The sequence below is a fragment of the Mustela erminea genome, chromosome 3, assembly GCF_009829155.1.
Source record: "Mustela erminea isolate mMusErm1 chromosome 3, mMusErm1.Pri, whole genome shotgun sequence".
NCBI classification, from domain to species: Eukaryota; Metazoa; Chordata; class Mammalia; order Carnivora; family Mustelidae; genus Mustela; species Mustela erminea.
Genome location: NC_045616.1, coordinates 134,072,778 through 134,084,877, shown reverse-complemented (window position 1 = coordinate 134,084,877; position 12,100 = coordinate 134,072,778). Strand labels below are relative to the sequence as shown.

At 45.2% G+C, this 12,100-nt stretch overlaps 1 protein-coding gene across 2 annotated transcripts in view; it reads right to left on the bottom strand.

Annotated features, from left to right (window-relative positions):
- Positions 1–11,730, bottom strand: part of LIFR (LIF receptor subunit alpha) — a 77,170-nt gene extending 65,440 nt beyond the window's left edge. The window contains exon 1 of one of the 2 annotated variants that reach the window (XM_032337563.1): positions 11,610–11,730. The gene's annotated coding sequence lies outside the window, so the exon portion shown is untranslated. Of the gene's footprint in view, positions 1–10,718; positions 11,081–11,609 lie in introns of those variants that run through there. The other variant, XM_032337562.1, reaches the window with a different exon arrangement.
- Between the last annotated feature and the right edge of the window lie 370 nt (positions 11,731–12,100).

Here is a 12,100-nt window from a genome sequence, read left to right as displayed (position 1 = left end):
ACCCTAGGCCAAAGTACTTTAGCCCCACTGCACCCCCTCACCTGATGAGGATGCCCACCTGGGAAAGCAAGCACCAGACACAGGAGGTATTTGAAGAGTATCTCTTCTAAATGCCTGAAGGGTCCTTATGAGCAAGAGATACAGGTTGTAGATGAAAGAGTAAAGGGGTTTTTTTCACTACCACATGCTCAACCTTACTCGAGGGGGGCTAATTATTGGATGCTGGACAAAGATTAACAGACATGACAGTTCTGCTTTTCTTGACCTTTTCAATGATGAACTGGATGCTGACACAGGAATCACATTCATCAAATCTATGGATAAAAAAATGGGCAAAACAGCAAATATGTTGCATTTAAAAATGAGGATCCTAATAAACTAATTCAGTCAACTAGTCCAAAAGATAATTTAGCAGTGCTCATTTCAGGGTCCGAAATCAAATGATGCAGAGGCTGACAACGGCATCCCGTGCAGAAAGTGAAATACAGGCCGGGAGAGACATGATTTAGCAGTAACACATGGGAACAACACAGATGACGGATCAAGTAGAATGGGCCAACAATGGCATGTAACTGCCGAAACAGGGACAAGGACAGCTCTTATGTGTCATTTTACCCCAATGCCTAATACCCTGTCCTCCAGTGGCAGCAAAATGGGAGGATTCACTTCCAGTCTGAAAAATCAGCCAGTAGGTAATCCAACAGGAAGGTGTTCTTCATTCCAAACCTAAGCGGTTACTGTCCCGCCCAAATCGTTTCAAGTTCTTGCTTCAACATAAATCTCACTCCACATGGTCTTATCCCATCTCTCCGTGGGTGTGCCTGCTCCCAACTGTCTTCTCAGCTTCACTGAGGGACAAGTGACCGAACAGAATACATCTCACATGTACAACCTGCTCATGTGATGATATACACAATGAAATGACAACACGATCAGGTTAACAGACATGTCTACCACCTCACAGTTACCTTTTTGTGTGTGGAGGGGGTAAACGTGCTTAAGATCTGGTCTCATAGCAATTTCAAGCATACATTATGAACTTAACTACAGGCACCATGCTGTCCATGAGACCCCCAGAACTCCCGCATCTTGTAACTCAAAGTTTGTACCCTGTGGCCAACATCTTCCAGACTTCAACTGCTCCCTATTTTATAATACCGCCCACACTCAGGGACCTCTTGAACACTTAGCAACCTAAGGGTAGGGCACCAGCAGATCTGTGTTCCGGAGCTCTGAGGACATGGGAATGCTTCTGCTGAGTCTAATCAGAAGCTTCAAGAAAGGGCAGGGCAGACTGGGTATGAGAGGAGCTTGCGGTCTTCCCACTGTGTGTGCTGCTGGTGTTAAGAAGGAAAATCCAGACAGACTTGAGGGACTGGGCCTGCTGGGGACCTCTTCCCCTCAGCCTAGGCGACTGCAGGGCTCCTCACTGGCTCTGGATTCCCAAGCCTTCCACGGCACAACCAGGAGTCATCTTTCTGAAATGCTGGTCTCACGTGCCTGAAATTTTCCATCACTCTCCTAACCCACTGGAAAAGGGGCCAACTTTAGCTGAGACACGAGGCTCTCCAATGCTTCATGCCACCTAACCTCCCACTCCCACCTCTGCCCACATCGCCCCTGTGCTCAGGTCCCACCAAACATGCCAGATTGGGCTGTCCTGTGTGTCACCGCACATGATGTGCGCTCTGCCCAGAATCTGTCCTTGCCCATTTAACAAAGAGCAACCCACCCTTCCAAACTAAGCTCGCGCTGCCCCACATCCAACGTCCCCCAGTGTCTTTTATTATTGGTCTCCAGAACGGAGACAAATTTCAGTTGCCATTTACCATCTAGATTGTCACTGTTGCCCACCTCATAGTAAAAGATATTTCTTATTGTCTCTCCCAAAAGCACAAAGACAGCAGGCAGGTCAGACCCACTCAGCCAGGCACCTGACCTTCACTGCACCTGTAAGCATTTGAGCTTCTGATCCCAGCAATACAGCCCTTGGAATATCTGAGAAGAGCAACCACAGCCCTGACTATGCGGCAGCGAGCTGAAAAGTTCCCAAACAGAGACATCTGTACTTTTATCAAAGCTGGCATTTGAGAAAAGGCAAGCGGGCTAAATGCAATGTCTACCCAACAGCCTCCTGTCTGCATGTCAACACAGCCTGGCTGCTCTCTTCTTGCCAATACATACCCAGTCCGTCCCACTGAGAGAGAGAAAGAGCGCTTCTTTCTGGAAAGCGATCGCCCCTCAACCAAAAAAAAAAAAAAAAAAAAAAAGGAAAGCTACTGCTGGTTCCAGTGGGGACGGGAAGGAGGGAGTAAGGTGGACCATGAAAAGAAAGCTAGAGAGCAGGCAGAAAAAACATGAGATAAGTGACAAATAAAATGTTGGTTCTGTTGGTGCCTCTGACCTGTGACATGACTTAACCTTCTATGCATTTTAGAGGCACGAGGAAAAAAGACTGGTGAAACCATCTTCTTTTATTAGGGCCAGATGAGGGAAAACATGAAATGCAAGGTCACCGCTTGTCATGAAAGTTCTGAGGCTTCCTTCGTGACTGCTGCGGCTACTTTAGGTCAGAATTTGTCAACTGTTGCCAACTTCAGAACTGTCCTCGCATTAGGAAATTCCAAAATTAATGCCGTTTGGTGTATTTTAAGCTGCATGCTTTATTGCCCTCATCCTCAGTAAGATCACAGGCTAGAATTTCTCAAATGGGATACCCATGAATTCCATTCGTCCTGAATTTATTAGTAGGAACCCATCTCAATAATTTTATAAAAGATAACATCAAAAAGGCATGTCCTTCACAGAAGAAACACGGTCCCAATTTTAAGACTATCAGCCTAGGATCTTCTCACATGTGTATAATGTAAATCATCAGTAAATCCTCAGTAAAGGAAATAACCTTCTCTGCTCATGTCATTTGTAGAGTAAGCAGGAGGCAATGTTTGTGTTCACTAAAAAGAAACATCACAACAAAGTTTCTTTCAGAACTGCAGGAGAGGAAATAAGGCCTGCCTGTCAGTTGTGGCAATACCATTTACTGAGTGTGTGTGAGTGCACCTCCTGGCGGGGCCCTGCCACCATACTGTACACTTTCCATGTCCTGCGAATGAAGGGGAATACCTGTCCTGGCCTCTGCTCTGTAGCAGAGCCTACCCACTGCCTGGGGGGTTAAAAAAAAAAAAAAAAAAAAAGGCCCCTAACAGTTACTGAATGAGTTCATCACATTTCATTCCAACTCTACAAAAGGAAAGATCCGATCTTGACCTTCAAGAACTTACCACACAAGACTACTAAAGACAGAAACAGAAGGGGGAGGGGGAAAAAAAAAAAAGCTTTCAATTCAAAATAAAATTTCTTGGCAATGGAAAGAATTTTGGTTTTAAAGTAAATAAAAATTCAGCAAAATTATTTCCCAGTGACCAGAAGCAATGAAATATTCTGTCAGAATGTCCCAAAATGCTTTTCACAAGAGTCTGATAGAACCTGTAAAACAAGTTATTCTGCTTAGAAATTCTGTATTAATAGGAACATAATATTGGCCTTAATCATATCAGATTAGTGAAGTCAAGATAACATTTATCGAACACAACCTGCACATACCTGAGCTGGATAGCATTGTTCCCATTTTACAGACAAGCACAAAGACACAAGACACAACTTGCTCAAGTTCACATAACCCATAAATGGGAAACAGCATCTAATCCCATTCTCTTAACTATGTAACATGCTTTAGATAAAGGAAATCAGGAATATTGTAATAAAAATATAATAGTCACCTGCAATTTCAACACACAAAGATAATCTCATCTAACATTTGGTATATAATTTTCCTGGCATTTTACCAAATTGTATACATAGACAGACACACACACACACACACACACACACGCTCATTCTCTCGTATTTACCCTCCAAAACAAATAGCCAAAAAACTTAGGTCAGTTTACACATGCCATTTTGCAATCTGCTTTTTCAGTTTGCAAATTCTGATTTTCTTTCACATCAGTAAATTACTCCCCTACCTCACTGTTAATAAATAAAGGGTTCTCTGTTACATGTACTTACCACAGTATTTGTAGCTAATCTCCCTATTATTGAGCACTTAAACTGTTTCTAATTTACAACTATCATAAACAAAACTATGAAAACCATTTTTGCAAATTAGAGGGGTTTTTCTCTGTGTACTTTGTGGGGAAGTCACCAGATCTGGAGATGTGTTTTTCCCAAACTTCAGAGAGCACCCTCTTCCCAATTTTGAGACACTCCACCAAGCAGACTTCCCACCAAGAGTCACTGCTGGGGAGAAAGCTACCGATGTGAATACAGTATCTGTAAACACTGTGTAGGTAAGAACCACTGCTACAGATTGGTCTCTGTACACATACTTATTTCTTTTTCCTTAGTTTAAATTGCTCGTGATGGAAATGCCTGACTAAGGGTCACTGCACATTTTTGAGGCTTTCCATGAGTAATACAAAATTGCCCTCCTGGAAAGTTATGACAATTGAAACACCCACCAGCAGCATTTGAAAGTGACAATCCCCCAAACCCACCAGTTGGCTAGACTGGCTTTTAAACAATCAAATCCCTATATAGCCTCAAGTTTTAAAAATAGTGAAACTATTAGTAAAACCTATCTAGAAAAACGGCAAACAATTCAGACAACAAATGCTGTATTTTAAAATACGTATGTTTTCAAGTAGGAAATGTAAGACATTAATGACATCAAATCCCAGCCGACTGAGCTTACGAAATGACAATTTGAAAATTTAGTGAAATCAGGCTCAGTAAGGTACCACGCTGCTAAGTAAAACCCCACATCTTCACTTGCCTATCTGGCTAATAATAGGCTTAATACTGAAGGGTTTAATAGCAATATGCCATATTTTTTAAACAGAAACTCATGAAAGTGTACATTCTTTCAAACTTTATAAATACTGTACTATCTTATAGTCAATATGGCAATCTGAAGTTGTTAAAATCCTGCAGATATTCATTTATCAACAAATATCCTAATGCCTACTATGGGCTGGACAATGTTCTCTACTGAGGACACAGTGATGGAGCCCAGAAAGTCCCTGCATTCAATGAGCAGCTATTCCGGCAGAGCGGGGGGAAGGAGGATGTTCAGGACCCTTCAGGGAAGAATCAGCAAATCATGGTTACAGTGCCAGTCTGGAACCACTGGATTCTTGGGCAAACTGTAACCTCTCTGGATCTTCATCAGTGAACTAAGAGGTTGACCAGATGACCCACGACTTCTGGCTCTCAAATTCCAGACTTTGTTCGGTTTTGTTTGAATGTTTAAGTTCTGATTACTGATAAGAGCTCTGCATTTTAAGCTCTATATAGTACCACAAAATCTGAACATAGATTTCCAAAAAAAATAATTTTACATCTACAGTAAACAGTAAAACTCTGGTGGACCCCGGTGTCTTCAAAAAATCAACACAGGACGGGTTCCAATTAGATGAAGATGTAAGCTCCCAACTTTAATGGTTTCTTTGAAGAGGTTTCTGAAATGCCCCTGCCTCCTTCCCTTCTGTACGGCACTATAAATACTGAGAGAATGAGATGTGAAACAGGACCTCACTGGTACCGCAGAAGCCTCCTAGCTTGCGGCCAGGAATGGCTGGCACCGCTTTCAGGAGGCACCCTGGTGCCCTCAGGGGCTGCAGCACTGGTGGACGCTCGCTCCTCTGCAGTTTACACCCACCCTTGACTCAGTGGACACACAGCATTCTGTCTGCAGAAGGTCTACAGCTCATGGCCCCATTAGCATTTCTAATATTAGAAATGGGAAGCACTTCTTCTGCCACCACTTGTTATTTTCCACCAGATGTTCCTGCCACCACCATTTCAAAGTGTCCTCAGATCCAGAGTCTCCCTTCGGGCTGCTTCGCACAGCAGTCAGAGGAAATGCACATCAAGGGGCCTCAGCCTCCAAATCCCCCCTTTAGGGAAGTGCCACACGCACACTTTCAGGAAGTGATATCGCCTCCTTGTGGTTTGTCCAGATACTGCCACTAATAATCCAGAGAGAATCTCAATGACAGGCAGAGAGGATGATTCCAAGATTCTTCTGCACCTGGCCTAGAAACCAGGAGAACGGTTATAAAAGCCAAGATTTTTCTCACCTCAATGCAAAATTCCATGAAAAATACACCCACCAGGGATTTTTTCTCAACTTTCAACATAAAACCATAAAACGGTATCTGATAAACACCTTTGCTCAAGTGAGGGACCTGAGCAGCAACGACTGGTGAGAGGGTTTATGCGCTGTAATGTTAGATAATATAAGACAAATCTGAATTCCTGCATCTCTATAGTATACAGAGGAAACAGAAGGAAAGTAGTAGAAGTACTTTAACTCAACCATCTAAGCCGCTAAGTCACCACAACCAGTTACATATAAAACAGATGTGTACATGCTTCGGCTACATGAAGAGCTTTTACTGCAGGGACAGTGACAAAGGACAAAGCTGACTCTCCTTCAGCCTTAGAGGAGTCGTGGAAGCAGCCATCCTTTACACAGTGTTTGCGCAGAGCTTATGAGAAAAAGTTGGAAAGATAAACCTAGACACAACTTATTGGTTCTGGCATCAACCAATCAGAACAGCAAATTAAACAATTCAGAACCCTCATTCCACAAGATGACAAAACTCCTAATGGCAGACAGAAGCCAAAAAGTCACGGTCAAGAGAAAGATAACAGATTCTTATTAGACATGTATAACAATTATTTGGCTCAAAACTCATTTCCCACGCTTTCAATTAATATAAAGGAACATGTATTTAGAATGACAAACAGATTAGAAGTTGGGAAGAGGAAATACCACGGTTCCTGATAGTCCCTAAAATAGAACATGAACACATTCTTCCTGTGAGAATAAAAGTACCTGCATAGAGTACATATATTTTATTTGCTAATTAGCCTGACATCTGCCCAAAGGAATTAATGTATTCAGTATACAAAAAGGGGGGGGGGGCATCTTTGAAAATTTTATACTAAAGCAGCTAGCAAATCTACTGAAATCTAAGATGAAACTTCTGACTACATCACTCAGAAATCACTATAATGTCCTGGAAAATTAGGTAGGTTTTTAAGGCTTCATGTTTTAATTTCATGGAAAAGCAGTCAAATGCAACCAGTGTTTTTTTTTAAAAAAAAAAAAAAAACCAAAAAAAAAAAAAAAACCAAAAACCTAACTTTGAGAGGATGATGTGTGTAACTGATTTGGTAACATCAAGAGCCAGAGCCAAAATGGAAAGCTCAAATGAAACTCCTGAATCTAAGCAGTTTGACCAAAACCAGGCAAGGTTATTTTTTTAAACTCTGATTATTCATTAATTCAACAGATATTCCCGGCCCATCCTGACCTAAGCTATTCCTGGTGGTGAGGAAGAATGGGGAGCGATCAAACCCCGCCCATTCTCCTGGAGCATCCGGCAGGTGGAGGACCACCACCATCCAAGGCCTATTCCATGTCAGCAAACATTCCTTCACACACACGTGAACACCCAGTGCACCAAATGCAGTGCCTGCTGGCTCCGGCCTGCCCCCATTCCCTTTCCATCATAAACCCCAGCCACAGAGACAGCCCCAGTACCTCCCAAGAGAGGGGCTCAGACCGCCCCCCGCAGGGCCTTTGCACTTACTGTTCCCTCTGCCTGAGCCCCTCTTCCTTCCGACCTCTAAACACAGATGTCTTCCCTCATTCAACTCTGTTCAAATCTCTCCACCTAAGAGCTAGAGTGTTCCAGGGCTGCTCAATCTAAAATAACGGCCCCCATTCTGCCCCTCTTCACTACAGCAACTCTTAACTACTCTCCCAGTACATAGCACTATTTGGTATTACCGCCCTTATTGCTTCTCTGCTTTTTCTTCATCTCCCCCAGTAAGATGTGAACTCATTTACAGCGGGTCTGTCTACCCTGTGCACCGCGGTATCTGCAGTCCCCATCAAGCTGTCTGCAATGTAACAGATGCTCCTATATACTTATTTAAGAAGAATGAATATAGGCAATATTAACAGTTTTGTACTACAATGGTAGGTGCCACATAATAAAGGGAAAACACCTTAAATGCTAGAAGAGTTGATCAGTTGGAAAAAACTAGAGCTTACAGGAGTCTTAAAACACTAAAAAATAAATATAATGAACATTTACAGGTCAACACTGGCTAATGCTCAAGTTTTATGATGTATTAGGCACAATCTCTAGGATTAGCAGTACAACTTATTTTATTAAGTCAACAACATTAAATAGAAAATATTAGTGATAATCTACAGAAGGCAGGCATTTTAGTGCCTAATGGTAAATAAGCCCTATGGAACCAAAACTGCCTTCATCTTCAATTTAATCAAAGGCACAGTCTTTTCTCCAGGTTCGGAAATATTTACCCTCTTTTAAATTTTTCTTACAGATTCTTCTTTAGAGTTTATGTATGGTTTTGGTTTTGTTTTTGTTTTTGTTTTTGTTTTCCTCAGAACAAAGAGGCAGGGTGTTAAATCAAGGTGTATGACTTTAGTTCCTGGCCATCATGGATCAGGCTTCCCCACAAAGACACCAAAGATCCTAATGGATCACTATGAAATTATACAAAAGCAAGAGGTGTATACTGGAGAGTAAGGGCATTTGTTTCCTGGAATGTGAGGCAAAGAAGTCAATTACTGCTCCTCTGGGCCTTTGGGAATAATTAAAATCCACTTAAAAACCTTAAAAACGATTGTTTTACAAAAATTTTACAACAAGGTATTAGAAACAATGTTCACATATCTCAATAAAATGGAGATTAAATAAATAATGGTTCAACCCTTACTGGAGTACTCTCAGCAGCTCTTACAGAATTAGACAGCTCTTAAGTACTGATAGAGGGACTGCCAAGATTTAGTACTCTAAGGGCAGGGCCTGGAGCTGGTGCAGAACAGCTTATACAATGTGTCCTCGTTTGTGGAAAGACAAATAAAAAGAACACATACAAAATGTTTATACTAGCATAAGCTATATCTGGAAAGATATACACAAGGAACTAGTAACCCTGGTTCCTGGGGAGAACAGGGTGCTATGTTTCGGAGAGGGGAGAGAGATACATAGTTTGTGCTCCAGATCTTTTATGTCTATTCAATCTCCTACAGCTGGCACAGAGTGCCCGTCGCACAAATTAATCCAATAAATTTTAGTATCAGAATAATTTATACTATTGCCAACGTATTATTCAGGAATGATCATCAAAAGTACAGGCTTTCAAAAATCACAGAAGTTTCACTTGACAGCAAGAGTTCCTGATCGTTAATTCCCAGAAGAGAATCCAAGTCTCCACTAATTAGAGAGGCTAGCTTGTGATCTCACCTATTACAAAGCAAATAAGCCTCAATTCAATTCTTGGAAGGGAAAGAGCTGCTAAGTTCACCTTGAAAGCATACCTCGTATTTAAATTGAGCTTGTTACTACCTAATGAAGCCTCCAAATTAACACAGTTTCCACCTAATGATAAAACAGAAAGTCAATGTAAAAAACAAGAGTAGAGTCTGGAGTTTCTGAAAACACTATACTACTTATTCCCCTCTTCTGCCAGGCTTAGACAAGGAACCCTCTGATACTAGTGAAAGAGGATTTCACATCTGTGGCAAAATAATAATTTTAAGGGGAGGGGCAAGCATCATTTGCACTGTACAAACGCTTTAATTTTTCCTTTGTAAGGGATGGAAATATGCTTAAAACTCAAGTTAGGATTCATTTGTGGACCCCTGACTAAACGATAGTACTATATCAACATTAATTTTACTCCAAGCAAAACTTTTAAATGAAAGACAATTCTGAAACTGAAAATGAACATGTCAGAAGACAAACCTTAAACTGAAACCCTTCTGCTGAAAAATTTGTTAAAAGAACACATAAAAAGAAATGCAAAAAATTAATTTCTATACAAATGCTATTCTATAATCGTACACGTTGTATCAATATTTGCCTGCATTAAACACCCTCCACAAAAAGGCACACTAAGATACCCAACTAAGAATAAAGACCTTATATATATACTTCGGTAGCGGAAGATGGGGACCAGAATCACATTATTCAAGCCCAGACGTAAATGCACAACCACTAGAAATGCAGTTTTCTGTCGGGGTAAGGATTCAAGATTCCAGCTCCCCACTTTCAGACCATGTTATCAGAAGCCGCATCTTTCATGAAACCCAACTTTGATCACTAACGCTTTAACTCTGGGTTTTTTGAGTCTAGTGCCTTCGGATATAAACACACAAAAATACAGGTAGGTCAAATACAGTATAAATAAGGGAAGAAGGGAGGAAGAAGTGGTTTCAGGAAGAGCTGAAGTACGGGGTCACGAAATCAATCGGTTGATTCCATCTCCAAAGTTAAATAAATATTAAAGCTCCCTCCCATCCCCCAGGTAGCCTATGGTCTCAGAACTTACTGCCCTATGTGGGGCAGAAGTTCGCGACCGCGGAGTGGGCGCCCTCCGGGACGCGAGGTGGCCCAAGGGCGCGCGGAGAGCGGTGCGACCCGGAGCGCTCCCCCTCCCCCCGTCCCTCCTCGCGGACGCCCCCAGACCAGAGCCGACCGCAGCGCTGCCCTCCACCCCGCCCGAGCCGCCAGGCGCTCGCGGCGACGCGCCCACGGGACCGGGCTCCGGGCTCCCTGGCTCCCGCTCCCCACGCCCCGCGCCGCGGCCCACCCGCCTCCGGCACTCACGGGCCGCTGCCGCGCCGCTTATCTCGCCATCCCCCGCCGTCCGCTCGGCCGCGTCGGCCGCCGCCCGGGGGCTGCCCGGAGTCCGCAGTCGCCCGGGGACTGGAGGCGAGGAGGAGGGGGGGCCGGGCACAACCCGCCGCCCCGCCGCCGCCGCCGCCGCCGCCGCCCTCGCCTCCCCTGCCCCAGCGCCGGGCTGCTCCAGGCGGCCACGGGCTTGGGGCCGCCCACTGCCTTCCGCGAGCCCGGGAGTCGCCGCCGCCGCCAGAGCCTGCTGGAGGCAACGCTAACGGCCACGGCCACGGCCAAGACGCTTCAGCCGGGACTGCGGCGCGCGGGGGCGGTGCCTGCACGCCGCTCGGCGGGGGGCGCTGCTGTCCCGGCCCCGCCCCCAGAACCGCCCCGCCCCGCCGCCCGCGCCCCGCGCGCCCCCCGCCGGAAGCCGCCCGCGGCGCCCCCGCCGCCACAACCCCCCTATACTCTCCCGCGCCCGGCCGCGCGCGTCCGGCGCTCGCCTGCGGGGCCGCTCCTGGGAGATGGAGGAGTGCGGCGGCGCGCGGTGCCAGAGCGCCAAGGGTGACGCTTCCGCGGAGAGTCCTGGCCGGAGGGAGGCGGATCTCGGAAGGTCGTGGAGGAGCAGGAGAGAGCGAAGCGGACGGGGCCGGTGTAAAGCCTTACGGAAGGCCGGCCGGCCGAGCGCGCGGCGGCCCTGCGGGGAAGGAGAGTGGCCCCCCAAATGCTGTCAGTGCCCATTGCCCAACATTGCCTAGAGGATTGGAAAGTGTGGGGCCGTGTTTTCGCCTTTCCTGTAAAAACCCATGAAAACCAGCTTCTGCGCCTCCTCGGGGGTGGCGGTTGGGGGGGAGGGGCGATCGCTTAGATTTTTTGAGTTACCTCAAATGCGCCCAGCGCTGGGGCCCTGCCGCTCAAGCCACCTTCCTTCTCGGTGGTGCAGGGCTCCCTCCGTCCTGGAGGGCCCGCGGGGGCATTCTGATAATATCCTGGAGCCATCTAGTCTTGCCTCCAAGGCGTGGTGGGCTTATTTGTACAGGGAAGAAACGGATCCCTTAATGGGGTGAGATTTTTTCCTCCGTGCATTGTTCCCATTTCCGTAGTTTCACTTGGCCTCGATTTTCTTCCAGAGTAATGCACCAAATGAAATTAGCTGGAGAACGCTTGATGGCGCAGAATCATGGTTTGAAGATGTTTACACTCAATGCCGGACGCGTTTGATGGTGTTCTCTTCGGCACAATTAATTTTGCAAAGTTCAGAAATGTGCCAGATAGAGCCCTTGGCACGCAGAGTCACAGGGCTCTGCAGACACACCTTCGATAGGAAACCAGCTTGTTTGTTTTCATTTGTGATTTATTTGCTACACCAGCAC